The 19,650-nt window shown below is 40.7% G+C and overlaps 1 long non-coding RNA gene across 1 annotated transcript; it reads left to right on the top strand.

The window, feature by feature from the left end:
• Positions 1-884: 884 nt before the first annotated feature.
• On the top strand, positions 885-9,818 carry LOC123391685. Its single transcript, XR_006606392.1, has 5 exons — positions 885-1,207; positions 5,999-6,185; positions 7,222-7,356; positions 8,424-8,554; positions 8,919-9,818. It is a non-coding gene; the product is annotated as an uncharacterized LOC123391685 (long non-coding RNA).
• Positions 9,819-19,650: the final 9,832 nt, after the last annotated feature.

Here is a 19,650-nt window from a genome sequence, read left to right as displayed (position 1 = left end):
AAAACAACCACAAAAGAAAAATAGACAAAGTATATAAATAGACAATGTAACCAGAAGAGGACATCCTACAGGCCATCAAACATATGGAGGAGTGTTCAAATTCATTAGCAAGTGGATAAAAACAAATTAAAGGAATGAGATATTACTATACATATACTAGGTTGGCAAAAAGTGGGAGGCTGGAAAATGCCAAGTGGTGAGCCAGGATGGGAATTTGAGACTAGAGGATCTGTCAAGAGCCTCTGGAGAGCAATCTGGCCCTTAGAAAAATAAGAATATGCACGGATGTAAGGGGCCATGCACAAGGATGTCTTCTGCCACATTAGTTTGCAACGGTGAAGAGTTGGAAGCAATTGGAACATCCATTGCTGGGTCAGTGGCCAGGTAAGGTGTGGACATCCATACTGTGCACATCAGATGTACACCTAGCAACTAAACTAGAGAGGTGTTGTGATGAATGACAAAAGGCATAAGAAATGAAAGGAGGCAGCTAACACAATCCAATTTACATAAATTAAAAATACATGCACGGAGAACCACAAGGAAGCCCATTTTGCAAGAATACAAACAAACAAAAGAGATCCACATTAAACACATTAGCATGCTTGCCTGTGGGGAGGTGGTGAGAAGTTGGGGAATGAGCATGGAGAACGGGGATAAAAGGAGATTTTTTTTTTTTTTTTTTAAACTTGCCTTCTGGGACAGGCAAGCTACTTAATTGGGTTTGGAGGGAGGATCATTTGATGCGATGCTCTCAGGCTGTCAGTTACGAAACAATAGGCGAGGTGTTTGGATGCGTCAGATCCCTGGGCTCATCAACTCCAAGGCTGGAAATAGAATCCAGAGCTCGGGAGCCTGCCTCCCACAGATGGGGTCAGAGGTGCTAGATGCTGGGCTTCTAATTGGACATGCTGTGTCAGAGAGCAGAGCAGGGGCTTCCAACACACTGCACAGGCTGCATGTTTAGACTCTGTGACGCATTTTAGAGAGAAAGTGAGAAACAACAGTGACACTTTCGCATCCTGTGATTAAGCCCCAGGAGTCAGCTATCGGTGCTGTTATTTTACAGTTACAGCTCTGTCAACTGTCACTCAGATTGTGTTCCTAAATGCCCTTGGGCATCAACGGACATATTTCCAGAAGCACTCTGCGATGTCCTCAGGGCGTGCTGAGAACACAGATGCCTTCTTTCAGACAAATATGAAAAGTAAGCTCCTATTATAGTCAACAAGACTGTATTATAAACTTCAAAGTTGCTAAGAGACTAGATCTTAAAGATTCTCGCCACAGAAAAGAAATGATAATTACGTGGCTCCTTAGAGGTGTGAGTTAAGGCTGTGATGGTAATCACATCGTAATATACAGATATATCAGATCAACCATTGTACACTTTAAACTTACACAATGTTATATGTTAATAATATCAGAATAAAAAATTAAACAGATAAATGAAAACAACCCCCCATCCACACACATAGTTTCTGACCACTATAGCTTTCTTCTTGGCAAGGGGGAGTCCCCATTTCCTGCCCCCTTGTGTATAATTTTACCATTCCTGTGTTGTCTAGGTGGTTGAGAACCTAGGTAAAGCAGGTGGCCTATGGAGGCTCACTTAGGGCGGGGCAAACCAAAATGCTGATTCACTGGTCAGTCTGACCACCTCTCTCCAAGTCCCCAGATCCACTCAACAAGTTATTCATGTCTTTGGCATACATACTAGTGCCTCAGACCTAACTGGAATTGAGCCCATCTCCAGATTATGGGCTCTGGAGCTAGTCCTGCTGCCACTTACCCAGTATCCTCTTTGTTAGGAGAGCTCAGGGTTCCCACCTGGATCTGCATGCCCTATTTCCATGTTTGGTGTGTCAACCTTGTTGTTATGACGTGTTTCTGCCTTACTCTTCCTGTGTAATTCGGCTAGTCGTCATGGAACTGGGAATATTTGTTCTTTTTTAAGCAACTCTCCAGAGCTAGGTACAGAGATAAAAAGGTAAACACAAACAGATCTGGAACCTTCTTTCAGGGAGGTCACAGTCTTGTGGGGGGACACATAAGACATTCATAGAAATGACTGAAGAAAGTCCTGTGACATTGTTTTAAAGTAGGTTAGGGATTTCTTTTAGTCAGGTATAGTAAAATTTGACTGATATATATAGATAAATCCATCTATCTATATATGTATCATGAAATTACCACCACAGTAAATTAAGCTAACCTCATCTTATATAGATACAAAAAATAGCAAAAGAAAAAATTTTTTTTCCCAAATGTATAAGAAGTTTATGTTTACAGCAACAGGAAATACCATACACCATGCATAATGACATGGAGAAGAATCAGGGTCAGTCAGGAGGCAGAGAGAGGGAAAGAACAGAGCATGGTCCAGGGCCTTTACTGGGGTTTTGGTGGGAAGGAGTGGGCAAGCAGGTGTTCTGAGTAAATTTAGGATTGAGCAGTTTGAATAATTGCAGCAGGCTCTGGATGGTAGGTCCCTAATTGTCTAGCACCTGGCCCTGGGGTGATTTAGTGCAGGGGGAATTCAGTGTGTGAAAGTTTGATAAAAGAGATAGTATGGGGGTGCCTGGGTGGCTCAGTGGGTTAAGCCGCTGCCCAGGTCATGATCTCGGGGTTCTGGGATCGAGTCCCGCATCGGGCTCTCTGCTCAATGGGGAGCCTACTTCCCCTTTCTCTCTCCCTCTGCCTGCCTCTCTGCCTATTTGTGATTTCTCTCTGTCAAATAAATAAATAAAATCTTTAAAAAAAAATAGAGATAGTATGGTGTAGGCTCTGGGTTGGTTGATTTCTATATGAAATGCATCTTGCAACGGGAGTCCTTTACCATCTGTAGGAAAATATCTGCCTTGCAAGAACCAGTTACTTCAAGATCAAGGTCTCAAAAGCCAGAATATCAAGAATACAGAAAATAAGAAAATATAGTCAATGCAGTAAGCAATTAAGTTCTTCAAGAGTTTGTAGAAAAGGAACTGTTTTAACCTGGGTCAGGAATGGCTTCTGTAAGGAAATGATGAGGAAAGTGAAGGCTACAGACTGAATGGAAGTTAGCTAGGAGGGGGTAGGAGCCACATTTGATGTTGAGGAAATGGCATGTGCAAAGGTCCTGGTGTGGTAGCAGGCCCTAAGGGGGACTGAGGAACAGACAGGTAAGACTAGACTGAGAAGAGGTAGGACTTGGGAGACAAATAGAGACAGACTCTACAGGAACTGATGCATAGTGTTAGGGATTGGGATATTGATTTGAGAAAAATGGCTAATCATTGAAGGACTCTAAGTAGAGAGTAGTCAAGATCCCACGTATTTTGTTGGTTTCTCATACCTGACCTGGGCATGAACAGAGCCTTCCTCTGGGTAAGTGGATCCTGTTGCTCCCCCTCCAGCTACTAGGATCACCATCAGTGGAGTATGGCTACTTCCCCAGCAGATGGAATGTCCTCAGACAGTCGGCTGCCCAGGCATGCTTGTGTTTGTTTCCCCCAGCTGCTTTGTTGCATAGCCTGGGCCAGTCCCTCAGTGCCCACTCTCTAGCTCTTACCTTCCTCTCTTGCCCATATAGCTGCCATTCCTGTGAAGGAAGGGGCATTCTAGTGGGGTAAACTTCAACTAAATTCTGCAAAAATTGGAAGGATTCAATGAAAAGTTGCTCTTCTGCCAGGAAGCAGACTCTCTTCCTAATGAAGGAGAGATTGGTGTGCAGAGGGGCATAGAGCTGAAATCAGGCTGGCTTCTTCCCATTAAAAATGCAGGAATAACAAGTCAGCAAGGCTTTAATGCGAGTATGCAAAACCTAATTTGGAGCAATTAGATATAAGGCAAATAGCTCTATGTGTCCAATTATGAATTTGTGGGAGAATTAGTTCCACAGTGATCTTGAGATTAATTTCTTGTTCTTAGAGTCCTGTGTTTAAAATACAGAAGGAACTTATGGAATGAATAAGTCACAAGGATGAAAGGCACAGCTTAGGGAAAATAGTGGTCTTGTAATAGCATTGTGTGGTATAGAGTTGTGGTTAGAATATCATAGCCTATAGATTCGTCCAATCTGTATGTTGTACAGGCAAACCAATATAACATTGTGTGTCATCTTTGCTTCAATTAAAAAAAAATTACAGCAGGGAGGTGCCTGGGTGGTTCAGTGGGTTCAGCCTCTGCCCTCAACTCAGGTCATGATTTCAGGGTCCTGGGATGGAACCCATCAGTCTGTCTCTCTGCTCAGCAGGGAGCCTGCTTCCCCCCCCCTCTCTGCCTGCCTCCCTGCCTACTTCTTGTGATCTCTTTCTTTCTATCAAATAAATAAATAAAATCTTAAAAAAAAAATACAGCAGGAAATGATCTTCTGCATCTGGTTAATTTGCCTTCCCAACCTGACTTGTTTCATTTGACTCTTCCCTGGGTACTTTTAGATTACTGGTTTTGGTCCAAACTTGGAAGAAAAACCAAACCAAACCAAACCAAACCAAACCAAACCAAACCAAACCAAACCAAACCAAAACAGCCAAATGGATGAGAGGGAAGCAGTGGGGCAGGGGAGGCATGTACTTTAAAGTAGTCTGGGGGTGACAAGGAGGGCCTGAGTAAAGAGTAATTATCCTGGGGAGCCACTGCTGGGATGGGGGGTGGGGGCTAACCCTGCTCCGGGCCTGCACGAATTCAGGAGAGGTTGGAAGTGCAGTCCTCAGCGGGCTGCTGGCGAGCTGCTGCTAGTTTAAATATTGGGAAGTTTAACCCTGAGTCACACGGTGGAAGGAACACAGGACTTGGAGACCAACGACCCACGTTTGGATCTCAGTTCAGCCACGTTCTAGCTGCGGGGCCTTGGGCAAAACAACTCAGTTTTTCTCTTTCCTTGTCTGTAAAATGAGAAGATTGATGACTTCGTCTGCAAGAGATGGGGGTGGATTGCTCTCCGTAGCGCTGCCTTCGCTACCTTCGCAGGACGTGTGAGGGTCTCTTTAAACTGATGGCGGCTCCCACCCTCAGCGACGTCTGGAAGCTCTTCATTAAAGGCTCCAGCTTGAGGCGGTTAGCGCTCTCATTAAAATGCAAATTAATTCTCCACACAGCTGCCCTAGTAGTTTTCCTTGTGTTGTCATTTATTTCCTTTCTCTACTTAGAAAGTGTGACGGTAATGAAGCCCAAACTCCTTAACCTGGCATTTCAAAGTCCCCCCTATCAAGCTCCTAACCTTGCTCTACACTATGCAGAGGCCAGTGTGGGTGCGCCGTTAGGAGGCTGGCAGTGTGGGGGCGTGGTTGGGAGGCAGAGGCTGTGGGGGCGTGGTTAGCAGGTCACACTGGCCTGGGAATGTCTCAGGGGCTCTTAGTAAATACCTGAGCTTGGCAAAAATACGCGCCTTCAGGGGCGTCTGGGTGGCTCAATGGGTTAAGCCTCTGCCTTCCGCTCAGGTCATCATCTCAGGGTCCTGGGATCCTGGGATCAAGCCCCACATCGGGCTCTCTGCTCAGCCTCTCTCTGCTTGCTTCTCTGCCTACTTGTGATTTCTCTGTCAAATAAATAAATAAAATTTTTTTTTTTTAAATCTGCCTTCAGTTTCCTTCTCCGTAAAGAGGGAATAATAAGAGTCCCTATCTCATAAAATTCTTACAAGGATGAGTGTTATAATTTATTTAAAACACTTAACCCTGTGCTTGGAACAAGGTAAACATTTAATAAACGTTAACTGTTGTTGGGGAGAATCGAATTCCATTTTCTCCAACAGATCTATTTTCTCCCCACTCTGTACCTTGCCCTTGTCATTCACTCAGTAGAGCCTGTTCTTACGTAATATTTTTTCCTACCTGAAATCTTTCTTCAAGAACTTGTTCAAATACCACCATACCCATGAAGGCTTTCTTAAGCTTCTGGGAGAATTAATTACTCTTATTCCCTCTTGGCCCTATCCTTGTGCCTCTCTGGAGAATGTATTTTATTCTCTTTTATCTGACGATGATTTATGCATGTATCTTTTTCACTCCATTCCCAGCCACCATCCTGTGAGCTCCAAGAGGGCATGGAACATAGCTTCTTCTGTCTTGAATAGTTCAATCAGTTCAAGAAACATTTGGTGGAGAAGCAAATGACCGAATGAATTCGTAGTGGATGGTTATTCACATGGCACTTTCTGTCATTACTACAGATTGATTCTACCAGAGGGCAGGACTTCAAGTAAGGTAAGTTCCAATATGGTTGGTGATCACAGGGCAAAGGTTGAAGTGTGTGATGCGCCCGTGGAGAGACAGGTCTGTGTGGGGCCAAAGAAGATGTATGATTCCCAGAGAAGAGCTACTTCCTTTTTAAAATAAAAAAACACCGGGGTTGGGGGGAGCTCTGTGACCTTGGTTTGAGTTGATGGTGATGAGTAATTACATGAGAGATGATAAACAAACATGCACAAAATGATGTAAATCTGAATGTAGCAAAGCCCATATCCATCTTGCTGGATTTTGCACCTCTAGTTAAAACCCCCTGAGTGATAGTGGTTTTTGAAGGAGGGAAATGCTTCTAGCAAAGGTTAATGGGAATCATGTGGGAGGAATGCACCACGTAGCTTATGTAAGACCCAATTATACAAAACTGGGTTCTAACAATCCCCAGTTAGCTTTAGATTTGTCTAATGGAGATTCTACTTGTTTAAAAGATGATCATCAAATTCTCAAGTTTAAGTTTACTTCACTTCAGTGATCACACTTTCAAGTGGGATAAAATAGTGGGATTATGTAGGTGAAAGTTGTCATCTCAATATGAATAGGGGGTTGAGAGTTTCTATACCTGTCCAGCATGATCACCAGGTACCCCACTAGACCTGGGGCAGCAGAGAGAAGAGAATAGTGGAAGAAGATTTTTGGGAAGTCTTTGGAAATCTTTCCATTACCATGGCCTCTGGGAAATGGCCATCAATGACACAACCAACAGGATGCTCTTGACATTTTACCGCTTTTACTTTCTGTGTTCTTTTCATGCTCCATTCCAGTAGTTTCTGTCAGCTTCTCAATATTCACTTTAATCAAAACTAGGAGTCTCATCCCAAGTCTCCAGAAACCAAACAAAAGTCCTCCCTCCCAAGTTTCCTGACCTTGAACTCAGTGATTGCTCCAGGTTCTACCCATCAGAGTCTTTAACTACTTACTCAGACTCTCTCTCTTGTCCAGTTCCTTAGCATTCATGATTGATTTAGGATAATTTTGTTGTTGTTGGTTTTTTTTCTAGCCTTGTGTACAACTGGTACCTTCCATGTGTCCATATTTCCAGATTCTGGAATTGGGACAAGCAGAGCAAGCTCTTGTATTCAGCCCATGGAGGCCATTTCCTCAACCCTAGCCACCTGATTACATGGGAAATGGGGTCAGTCTATTTGTTTTCTCTTTCTCCCTTAAGGAGTAGCTAAGTTGCTATAGAAAATAAATCTCATAATGTACCAGGAACTTTACATTTATTATAGCTTCCATTTAATCCTTGTAAAGGTAGGAAATATTACTAAGAGGCAGAGTCAGACATCATACCCTGGTTGTCTGAGCATAGGTCATTTGTGTTTATGACACTCTGAGGCTCAGTTTCCTTGCCAATAAAATGGTGATGATACTAGTTTGAATCACAGAAAATTGTCTATATTCAACCATTTTTAATACAAAAATGTCAATTTCAGATGTTCAACATGTAGTATAAAGTTAGTAAAGATAGAGTAATTGTCAAGAATGTGACACATTGCAAACATGATTAACATTAGCTATTATAATTGTACCATGTGCTTCATTTTTAGTTTAACTTTGTGTGTGCATGTGTAGTTTCCTGCTTCCTGAGTTATAGCTATAGTGCTGTCCCTAAAACTAGGCAGTTAGTAAAAGCTCCATTAATACTTATTGAATTGAATTGGAATTGACTGAATTTATAAACAGAACAAAACAAAACTTGTCCTTTTTCTATGAATTTCAGAGTGGAAGTCATTTGTGACCAAAAACCATATTCATTCCATCTGTGCCATCGTTGCTGGTGGATGGTTAATAGGTCCTGATTTAACTTTTCTTATCTAAGAATTCTGAAAAGTGGTTTCTCATTGTCCTATTGTAGCTAAAAGCTACGAGATCCTATATCAAGACGCAAAGACCAGGATACCAAGTCTCTTTCTTGTTTTAAAAAGAGACCCATTCTTTTACTAGGCTTAGTATCTTTGGGTTTGGGAGACATAGCTAACCTCTGGAACATGCAATGTATTCTGGAAAAGCACAATTGGGGGAAAGAGGCTCTGGACCTGGAGGGTCTAGAACAGTCGCATATTTTGTGAATCACATGAAGGGGGCGGGATCAGCCTGTGTTTTGGACAATTGAAGAAAGTGCTGTGTAAAATGGCAGCTGCCGGGGGGTGGGGGGGGTGGGGGGGCATGGAACAAAGTCTTCTATTCTTCTCTTGGCAGCTTTCATCCATCTTAGCCAATTTCCAGGTTTCCCAGCTGCCTGAAATCATCTGCATCCCTCCTCTGCAGAATTAATCAAGATCTCCTCCACTGCTCCTTGAGAACAGTCGCTGACAGCCCATTGCATTTAGGTTTGTATAGATGGTTTCCTCAAAAACCATTTTCTCCCACTAGACTATGTGGGCAGCCCTCTTATGAATCTTATTCATGTTGGAACATTGTTGCCTAATGCAGTGGTTGGCACAAAGAAAATATCCCATAAATGCTTGCTAATAATGATAGCACAATATTTACCGAATGTTTATATGTTCTGATTGAGTTTGCACAGAACCCATATGCACCGTGATCGTTTCTATTCTATAGGGGGAGGACGCAAAAACAGACAGAATAACCTGATCAGGCGTCCACAGCTCATGAGGGGCAGAGGAATGGTTCAAACCCAGGCAGTCTGGCGCCAGAACGCACCTATTAACGGCATCTTTCTCCTTTTAATAGATGGAGGATTCTTGACTTTGGGGGAAGATGAAGAGTAATGAAGCGATTCAGAGGAAGGAATTCACTGTTGTGGGAGAAAACCTGGATTTTATGTCCCGGAGCTTTTGACTGATATTGTTAAAGGACCACAACCCCGACTTGAGCTGATGGGTGCTAGGGAGGGAGACACAGGGAATTTAGAGATTTCAGAGTTGAGGTCGGGGAACAAAAATGCCCAAAAGGGACTCTGAAGCGTCTCTTTCACTAAGAACACTCGAATTGGCTCAGCAGCCAAGATGGCTGGGAGCCTTCGGGCTGGCAGCGACTTCGGGGTTAGCTTTAGAGGCCCCTGGCTCCTCTGACCCACGGCTGCTGCGTTGAGGGCATCTTCAGCGTGGTGCTCTGGACACCCACGCGTCGTGACATTTCAGCCTTGTTCCCGAGTCTCATTAGGACAGAGCCAGGGGATGACTGTAATGAATGGCTGCGCCTCCGTGAATCCATAATGTGCAAATTGCTTCCGCCGTGCGCCTTGGTGCAGAGCTGCGCGGGGAGACTGATGATTAAACCGTGAACCTGGCCTCCGGCTGGGGCTCCGGCGGTTCGCGCCCGGAATGAGGTGTTCGCTTCCATTCAGATCTGCGGCCGATCCGCCCGAGCCTGTGGGCCCCAGCGGACCGTGACTCACGTCTTATTCCCTGTAGCCGCGTGTGTTTTGACTTTCAATTCATCCGTCTGACGCCACGCCGGGGCTGAAGTCAAGACAGCCTGTGGCAGAAGCAGCTTCCCAGAAGAAATTCCACCCCCGCCAGAGGGAGGCTGGAGAGGCGAGCTTGCGCCCAGCAGTTACGCAAACATTCCTTTCTTCCCTTTTCTAGTTGTGAAGAGGCTGCAAATGACTTGCCTTGCAGGGGCATCCTGAAATCCATTGTAATCACACTGGAATAAAGGAAATTATCTTTTAGCTTGGTTACAGTTTCAAAATTCAGATATGGCTAGCCCGGTTTCAGTGAAATTCTCAAGGATTGGGAGGTGAATGATAAACAGTCAGTAGATCTGCAGAGTGCCTCAAACTTGCCAGAGCATTTCTACAACTGTTACATAACTGGATTCTGGCAGCAGCTCTCTTAAGCCCTTATCCCTGGTAGCAACACTGTCATTTGGCAAATTAAGAAACGGGGGCTCAGAAAGGTTGAATAATTTTGCTGAGGTCATACAGCCAGGTGGAAGATCAGGGCGGAACCCAGAAGCCCACCTTCCCTCAGACATAACTGTTGCCTGTTGGATTCATTCTGAGGCAAGTTTTACTGAGGAACTAAAACGTCTTTATTTTTATTTTTTTAAACTCTTTTCCTTTTTTTTTTTTTTAAAGATTTTATTTATTTACTTGAGAGAGATCACAAGTAGGCAGAGAGGCAGACAGAGAGAGAGAGGGGGATGCAGGCTCCCCGCTGAGCAGAGAGCCCGATGCGATGCGGGGCTTGATCCCAGGACCTGAGACCATGACCTGAGCAGAAGGCAGAAGCTTTAACCTAGTGATTAACTCTTTTGGTAATGGGAGCCCTTTGAGGAAAGCAGGACAAATCCTCATTGCCAACTTGCCTCATCAATGACTGTAATTCAAGTTATAGTACTATTTTAAACCAGTTTATATCAATAGTTGTATCAATCAGTTTGGGCAAGGTTCTATGTAGTAACAAAAAGTCTCCCCAAATCAATTACTTAAAACAACCTTATTTCTTGTTCACACTGCATGCCACTGAAAGGTCTGGAAGGCAACGCTCCACCTTGCAGTCAGTCACTCAGGGACCAGGCTGTCCGTGGGCAGCCACGATCTCAAACCTTGCCTGCCACTGTGGTGAAGGAATGTGAGCTCTGATATGTCCACCTAAGTTCATAGGCTAGAACTCAATCATGAATCCAAGAAATGTAATTATTTTATATGCTCAGAAGAAGGGAGAATTAGAAATACTTAGTGAACAGTACTAAGCATTACCACAAAATTTTAAGATTACATACTCACTTGAGCATCTGTTTATAGCTCTGGAGCTGTCTGGTAAAAAGCATGCTGTAATATATACATAAACATTTGCATTCAATTTCATGGGATTCAGTGGACCCCAGGTTAAAAATCTAATGCTCTAATAAGTGGAGTAACTGCATGTAGGGGCTAGGGCTTGATCAATGAAGGCCTCCCTGAGGAGGTGAATTACCTAAATTTTGTTTTTAAAGAATCACAATGGTGAAGAAGAGAGGTAGACTATTTTCTGGGCAAGCAGAAGTATATGGCGGCAGAAGAGCCTGAGGAGAGTAAGTACAGCTGCTGGTAAAGAGGTTTATATAATTAAAGCTAAAAGAATCCAAGAAGTTGGGACTGGAAGGTATGGGAGAGCATTAAGGGAAAAAAAAAAATCAGTGAAAGATCTTGAACTATGTATGGAAAGTTAATCCAGTTTGTTCCAATTCAGCAGAAAAGCCTCATAATGGAAAAATGTTGAAAGATACCTTGCTTCTGTATTGCTAAGGATCAAGCCCCATGGTTTGTATTTACTAGACAATTAATATAAATTGACTGTGATTTTTTTTAAATCGAATACTCCAGTCATTCAGGCAACAGTGTCTTCTGAGTGGTGGCTCAGAAAAAAAGGAGAAATTATTTCCCTGAAGTTGCTAACTTCTTGGCAGAAAAAGACATATGAGAAAGATCAGTGATTAAAATCTGGAGAGGAAAGAGATTCTGAGAAAGACCAAACATAAGGGGGTGTGAAGAGGCTGTGAAAATGGACAAATAAGAAAAAAACAACCTGAATAATTAACAATGGTTAGGGAAGGAGGGGTGGATAAGGGAGTGAAGAATGAGCTGAGATAATTTCATGGTTGGAATTGAGGGTCAGGGATTATAATTGATCATGTGAGGACATTGAGAAGGAGGTAAGTGATTGGGAGGGAATGGGGTCAACTTGGGTCTTGATATGCTTATTAGTAGGTGTGACTATTTTTTTAAGGTTGGTATGGATGGCTTTTGGGGATAGAGGAAAGAAACAAAGCAAGATCCCTGACCTCATGTCCAAGAGATTATAGTCAACTGGGAAGAGAATAATCTAAGAATCTCACAAATAAATGTTATATTACAACTGCAATATGTACTAACAAGGAGAGCTATGTGGTCCATAGAGAATACTCTGGTGAGAATGTGCTATGTCAGGGAAGTCAGAGAAGGTTCTCCAGAGGAAATGGTAACTGAGCTTCCTTGGAAGTAAGAGGTTCAAAGGGAAAAGCAGGCAATGTAGGGTTGGGGAGATTTTCTAGGCAGAGGGACCGGGAGGAAGGATATCTGCTCTGAGTTAGATGCTGTTTGGAATTTTGAATTAAGACAAAGAATGTGCTTTGGGGATGGGGACCAGAACCATGACTCATGAAGAAAATTCAGTAGAGCTATTGCAGGAGAAAGAGTTGGGGAGGAGGCATGATTCTGTTCATAGGAAGAGGATTGACCAGCTCCACAGAGCCCTGAGTTCTGAACTGGGATCCATACTGAAGCCTACAAGAGGATATACCTCAGGTCACTACAAAGGGGAAAAAACCCCACATTTAAGAATAAAGTTGTCCAAAGATGGGATAACAAGTGGCATTAGTACACAGTGAGTTGCTTGTCATTGGAGGTATGTAAGTATAGACTGGAAGGCTGTTTATTAGAGATGTGACGGAGCAGATGAAAGCAAGAGACTAGGGTAGAGTCGATGATATTTTATATAACTTTCCAATCATAATAACCTATGAACTAGATTGTACTCAGATAAACTCATCTGTATTTATTCAAGAATCAATTTAAAATGAAATCTTTTTAGGTTGAGAAAGAGATGTTCTTAACAAATGTCAGCAGCATTTCCATAATGGGAATAAACAATGGACTAGCAAGCAAATCTCTAGAAAAAATGTACAAAAAGTCAAATGTATTTACATTTAAATTTGGTTTTATGTTTAACGAACATTTCTGATATGAGGAAAATTTAAAGGTGTGAGAAAAGGAAAAATTAGTTTCATTATGCCATCTAAGAAAGGTATGGAAATAACCATATCTTTTGATAGAGATAGAGAATCAAATTTACTATAGTATTGTTATGACTTGGTTTGACTAATCAAATTTTTAGTATTCTTCTTTATACCAGATGTGATGTATGAAATGGCCCTGGAGTTACTGATTCCAGTCTACGCCCCTTGGGCAACTATACTGGGGCTATTTCATTTCTCATGTTTAAAGCTGCTGAGACAACTTCTCCAAATACTCACAAAAGACCAATGGTACAGATGTATTTCATTTTGTTAACGTTTGCTTGTGGGACTCTAAGTATTTTAGAGTTATTAAGGAACATTTAAGAGGGGCTAGTTAAAACAAAACTGTAAATTTATTAGCCATGTCTCTCTTTATTATTTTTTACTTCGGTTTTTGCTTCCACACTCCCCATTGCCAGGGTTCTTACCTCTATTTTACAATCTTTATTCTGGCCTTTGAAGAGTCTCAGGGTCTGCCCTATAGCTCCTTTCCCAGCCTTTCTTTCTTCCTTTTTAAAGATTTATATATTTATTTTATTTTTTAAGAGATTTTATTTATTTATTAGGCAGACAGAGATCACAAGTAGGCAGAGAGGCAGGCAGAGAGAGAGAAAGGGAAGCAGGCTCCCTGCAGAGCAGAGAGCCCCACACAGGCCCGATCCCAGGACCCTGGAACCATGACCAGAACCGAAGGCAGAGGCTTTAACCTACTGAGCCACCCAGTCGCCCCTATGTATTTATTTTAGAAAGAGAGAGCGTGTGCACACAAGCAGGAGGAGCAGAGGGAGAGGGAGAAAGAATCTCAAGCAGACTCTCTACGGAGCATGGAGCCTGATGTGGGGTTCAATCTCATGACCTTGAGATCACAATCTAAGCCAAAACCAAGAGTTGGGTGTTTAACCAACTGCTCCCCCCACCACCACTCCCAACCAGGCTTGTTTTCTTATGCTGTAACTCTCTGTCAATCAAAACATAACATGCATTAGAATTGCCTAGAGGAGTTGTAGGACCTCCATCACAGGATCCATCCCCAGAGTCTCTGATTCAGTAGATCTGAGTGGGGTCTGAGAATTTACATTGCTGTTTTCCAGGTGATGCTGATTTGCTGATCTGAAATCACACAGAGAATCACTGCTTTAACAGATGCTTTCAATCACCCTACGTGTAGCATGTCCTCTTTTCTTCAGTGTCAAAGTAGTAAATGGTTTATGTGCTAATTTCCAGACTCTATACCAAAAGTTCAAAAAAAAAAAAAAAAAAACTGAGATGTAGAATACAACTTCACCGGCTTTCTTTGGAGGAGGAGATTTTAGGTCGGGGAGACTTTTTTTCAGCTCCTGACTTCATATTACACATGTGAATGCCCTACTTCAGAAGTGATATACTCAATTTTACCAAAATAGCACTCTAAAACCCCAACAAAGGCTAAGTGAACTGTGAAAGTCATCTGGTGAATCAGTGGGAGTCCTGAACACAAAACGCTAAATTTGACCATGAAGATGCCAAGCTTTGACCTTGAAGACTTTCTTACATCTCCTTGAGCTTCTGGTTAAAAGAAGGTATAGAAATGCATAGTTGAGTGATTTCCAAACAGAAAATATCCTTGTTAAAATGTTTGTATGCATATACTCAAAATGTTGATTCACAAAACAATTATGCCAGGAGAATCTGAAAGATTGAGATATTCAGTGTTGTTTTAAACAAAGTAATTAACTTCTAGTGCATAAACTTCTTTCCCCCAAATCCATTGAGGGAGCAGATGCTTAAACATGCATGGTATTAGATTAAGGGAATGGTACTTTCTTTTCTTCCAAGTACCAGATGGTTCTAGAATCCAAAGGCAATGGAAAAGAAAGCCTAAATTTATTTAAGTGGCTCTCATTGAGACTTTATGAGAAAGATCATATTTTAATACCTAGTAGGCAAATGTAAAAATAATTTCACAACCAAATCCCATTTCACAAAGAAAAAAGGCATAGTGTTTCTGTCTCAGGATTAAAAGGCACCTTAAATGTTACATAGTCTATCTAGGGCCACTAGCTATACAGTACTTTGATAAGATGAAGAAAAAGAAGAAGAGGAGGAGAGGGAGGGTGAGAGGAAAAGGAGGAAGAAGAAGAACAACCAACCCCCCAACAAGAATAAACAAATACTAGAGTTATAAATGGCTTATTTTTCTTATGTACGGTCTCAAATTTTAACTCAAATACTGGAAAAAAAAGTTTTATAAAAGAAGGGGAAAAGTAGAAAAATAGAGTGAAAGAAAATTTTCCTTAAAAAAAAAAAATCTATACAGGGGCGCCTGGGTGGCTCAGTGGGTTCAAGCCTCTGCTTTCTGCTCAGGTCATGATCCAGGTGTCCTGGGATCGAGCCCCACATCGGGCTCTCTGCTCAGCGGGGAGCCTGCTTCCCCACCCCCTTGCCTGCCTCTCTGCCTACTTGTGATCTCTGTCTGTCAAATAAATAAATAAAATCTTAAAAAAAATCTATACATAATTTGCTAGCTGTGCCCAAAGCTCACATATTAAGGCAGTTCATTTGGCTAAGAACGCTGAGAGGACAAAACCATGCCAAGATGGAGCTTTGACAGTAGAAAGGTAGACATGTTAACTCAGTTTTATGCAGCATCATTTTGGTCAGCCATTAGGGCGAGGCAACGGGGTAGGCGTGAGGGTAGAGTGGTAGAAAACAGAGTTCCTGCCTCTTAGAATTAGTGGGCTTGGTCTGAGAAACTAGGTAGTTACAGTAATAGATGTAACCAGTTCCTGATTTATATGCTCTTTGAAAGCAGTTTCGTAGGCGCTGCCTTTGCAAGGGAAGCAGTAAAACATGTCATTCTTCTTTGATAGGGAGTTAAAAAAAAAGTCATCTTATGACAGGAACGTTTATTAATAAAGGAAGTATACCACAGCTAAAAGAAAAACATTTAAATAAGTGTTGGAAGCAGTGCATCAGGGAGGCAAAGAGTAAACAAGGAGTATAAAGAAGGAAAAATAAACAGAAGAGACAGGAGGCAGACATGTGAGGAAAGAGCAATGAGAAGTAACCCAGGCCTTTAGGGGCCTGGGGAAGACATTGCAGAGCAGCCTGTGCCCCTGGCAAGTGCTGGAGGACCTCAGGTCATACATATATGCTGCAGACTAGAATCCTCCATGGGTCTTATCTCCCAAGGGAGAGAAGGATGAAGAAGTTAGGAGACAGGGAAGAAGGAGGAGAGAAAGAGGAAAAAGAAAACACATTAGCTTCTGAATCTTAATTGCTTTCATATAAATTGAAGCAAAATGGGAAATGTAATGGAGTGGAAGAGAGACACATTTCAAATTGAGAGATTACTAAGATTGCTTGTACAAATGACAAAAAAAAAATCAAAGTCTGCTCTAAATGAAATATGAAATTGAATAGCAAAGAATGAAATGACTAAGATTTAAGAAAATCTGATCATAAAAACAAATTAGCCCATTTTAATTACTTAGATTTGAATTGTGAATGATTGGCTTGATCTTAACAGCACATGGTGAGGATTCAAGCTAATTTAGTAAAAACCATTATCATACACAGTACATAATTATTTTGAAAATGTTCAAGATATAGAGCTTTGTTTCTCAGGAGCAATGATAGTTAGTAATTTGGAACTAACAGAAAATTAAAATTTTGTAAGGAATATTTAAAATGATTTTATCTCAGGCTTAGAAATAAAAAGATTTATAGGTTATCTATAATAGATTATACATGCTCTAAAAGATTTCACATCAACAAAAACACTGCTTTCTCTCTATATATTACATTTTAACTTCTTCAGATAGATTTCTATTTCAGAAAATAGGTTCCTTTAGAAAAAATAACTACTGGCAAAAATATTAATGATTTCTGGAGCTATATTAAATATAACTCATTGAAAAATTTATAGAACACAGACTGTTGGTGAGAAGAATTTTCCAAATTTCAGTAATTACTCTCTTGTTTGGAAGACATTATAATATGTCACAGAACATCAATTAAGTGATCTAATGTCAACACTTGTTTTCCATTTTTGTTGTCCCAGATAGGAGTGTGGGCCTAGGCCATCTGGAGTGACCAAGAAAAGCAACTGGGACAACCCCTGAGGATTTTTGTCAAAGTGACTACATTCTTAGACTTGGATCTTTAATGGTTCAATCCATGACATACTCACTTCTCTATTCCTACAATCCAGCAGAGTGTCTGATTCATAGTCTTTATTATGGAAATACCTTTGGGAAGAACTAGGTTCAAATCATACCTCTACCAGTTATGAGTGAGGAAACAGGAGCTGACTTATGTGTTTCTGAATTTCAGTTTTATCCTCTGCAAAATGGAGAAAAAAAACCCATCTATTGTAGTTACATGAGGATTAAATTAGGTTGTAAAAGTTCCAACCACAGTGCTTGGAACATAATGGAACTCAATAAATGATAGGTACTTATCATAGTATCATACAGTAGGCAGGAATTCAGTTACCTGCATAGGGCTCATTACTCTTCCCACACCTGTAGCTGATGCCAGGTCCATCCCAGCAGCTGCCTCCTGACATCTTAACTGGAATTTTTGAATGAGGTTCTATGTGGATTTTAGATGATTAACTTTAGGAAAGAGATTGACTTTGGGGCCTTAGACGAACAATAGCCTCTGGTTCTTGTCAAAAAAGTTCAATTGCTGAGCTAGCCTTGTCAAGAGTGACTTCCTTGAGAGCTCTTGAGACCAATTCCTTGAACCAATTCGATCCTTCAAGATTAAACTTGCAGAATTTTCTCAGGGCAGTGTTGGTCCTGGTTAGTTCAACTGGCCACACAGAACTACTAGAAAACAAATTAGGTCAAACTCAGAGTGACTTAAATATTTATCAAGATTAAAGAAAATGTTATTATGTATATAAGGCTAACAAAAATATCAGCAAAAAAGCTGACATCATTGAGATAGTGGTTGAGAAAGGCATGGGAGATTTCAACCTTTTCTTTAACCTAGCACTTGACCTTGCTCTAAAAACTCATTATGGCACATGAAAATATTGGATGAATTGGCCATAGGATTTCAGTTTCAGACTGTATGAGCCCCATGTCAATCCATGGTGGTCTGGTCATTTAGAAAAGTCAAATATTTTCAATAGGAGAGCAGGGAAGGAAGGAGGGAAGGAAGAAAGGAAGGAAGGAAGGAAGGAAGAAAGGAAAAGTCAAGGTTCATTTTCCCAAAGATTGTTTTTCCCTAATATTTTAAACTATTCCTATTTCTTTGAGGATTTCAAGAGTACTGTGGTTTACCTAACATAGTTAGAAATCATTTTAATAAAGCCCAATAATGAGATATCTTAGGAAAGCCTTCTTCTCTCAGGAGGCTTTTTTCCCCTTGAAATTTTTCACTTGAATTTGTAGATGGAACTCAATGGCTCACTACAGTGCTTCCTAAACACTACTGGCTAACCTCTTTTTTAGTGCTTTCCAATTTATGTAAATATAATCTGTTTGTCATCGCCATCAGAGTAAAGGGTCCTCAAAAGTATATATAAAGAGCCATGTATATAGTCATACATATATGATGTCATAGAAGCTTTCATACATACATATGTATATATATGATGTCATATATAAGCTAACATACATATATTAGTAGGCATTGCAACTTATTGAACAGACAAATCAATAGCTGATTATTCATTTAACCAAGATATAAAATCTTATACAGTAAGATTCTTTTCATACTTGAAGTATATTTCAAAACACACAGGTTTTAGGAAACACATCTTTTATAAAATGGTTAAAAATTTAGACCTACATGAATTATTAAAATAAATAATCATGTTAGCTAGCAAAGCAGGACACTGGTCATGAATTACAAATCTAAAAGGTTGGGCGTTAACTACTATATTATTCCCTGGATTTGGCACATTTCTGAAAGGTATTCAATTCATCTGATTCCATAGGAAAATAAAAATATTTATAGCTATTCCTCTCAATACAGTTGCATCCCCATTACATATGTGTCACATTTTTCTCTAACAGTAAAAAAATCCATTTTTTATTTAATGGAAGTATTTTCATTAACATTCAACCTTTAAGTCTCCCTTTTTGATATAGATATTGTAAAAGATACCAACAGATTCATATAGAATTATCAACCAGTAGACCTGAAAATAGCTGCTTCAAAATTATACTGAAGCTCTAGCACAAAATTCCAACTCACTAGAGCCTTAAAGTTTGTTATCATATAAAAAAGAGAAAAATTTATTTTCTATTCAAATAAATGTGAGTTTGAAAACACTGCTGCTTCTGTTCATGATATGAAATATGACTTTTCACATTAATAATGTGCCTTCCATTCCTCTTGGAGTATACCAGGGAATGGTAATGTAATTTCTTTGTGGGCAATGTAGAAAAAAAGTCCTTGTGTGTAAAACTCTTTTTATAACGACAAAAACAACAGCAACTAGAAACATTTATCACAAGATATTAGAACACAGATGAGATTATATTTCAATTAGCCATGTCTGTCTGACAGATTTCTTTAGTTCTAAGGGAAATTGTGCAGAGTACTTTATTTCAAGACTCAAAAATTTTGATGGAAAAAAAAACTGCAATTTTTGCCACGAAAAGACAGGTGGCGTAAGCATGCAGCACTTTCCCACCCCTTGAACATATAAAATGATTATTTTCTCTCCGTTCTTTGAAAAAACTCGCTTGTGCTCGGGTTT

This window comes from Mustela putorius, unplaced genomic scaffold (assembly GCF_011764305.1).
Source record: "Mustela putorius furo isolate JIRA1106 unplaced genomic scaffold, ASM1176430v1.1 tig00000275_pilon_pilon_pilon, whole genome shotgun sequence".
Taxonomy (NCBI): domain Eukaryota; kingdom Metazoa; phylum Chordata; class Mammalia; order Carnivora; family Mustelidae; genus Mustela; species Mustela putorius.
Note: the sequence above shows the minus strand (reverse complement) of the source record. Positions and strands in the feature narration are given on the sequence as shown.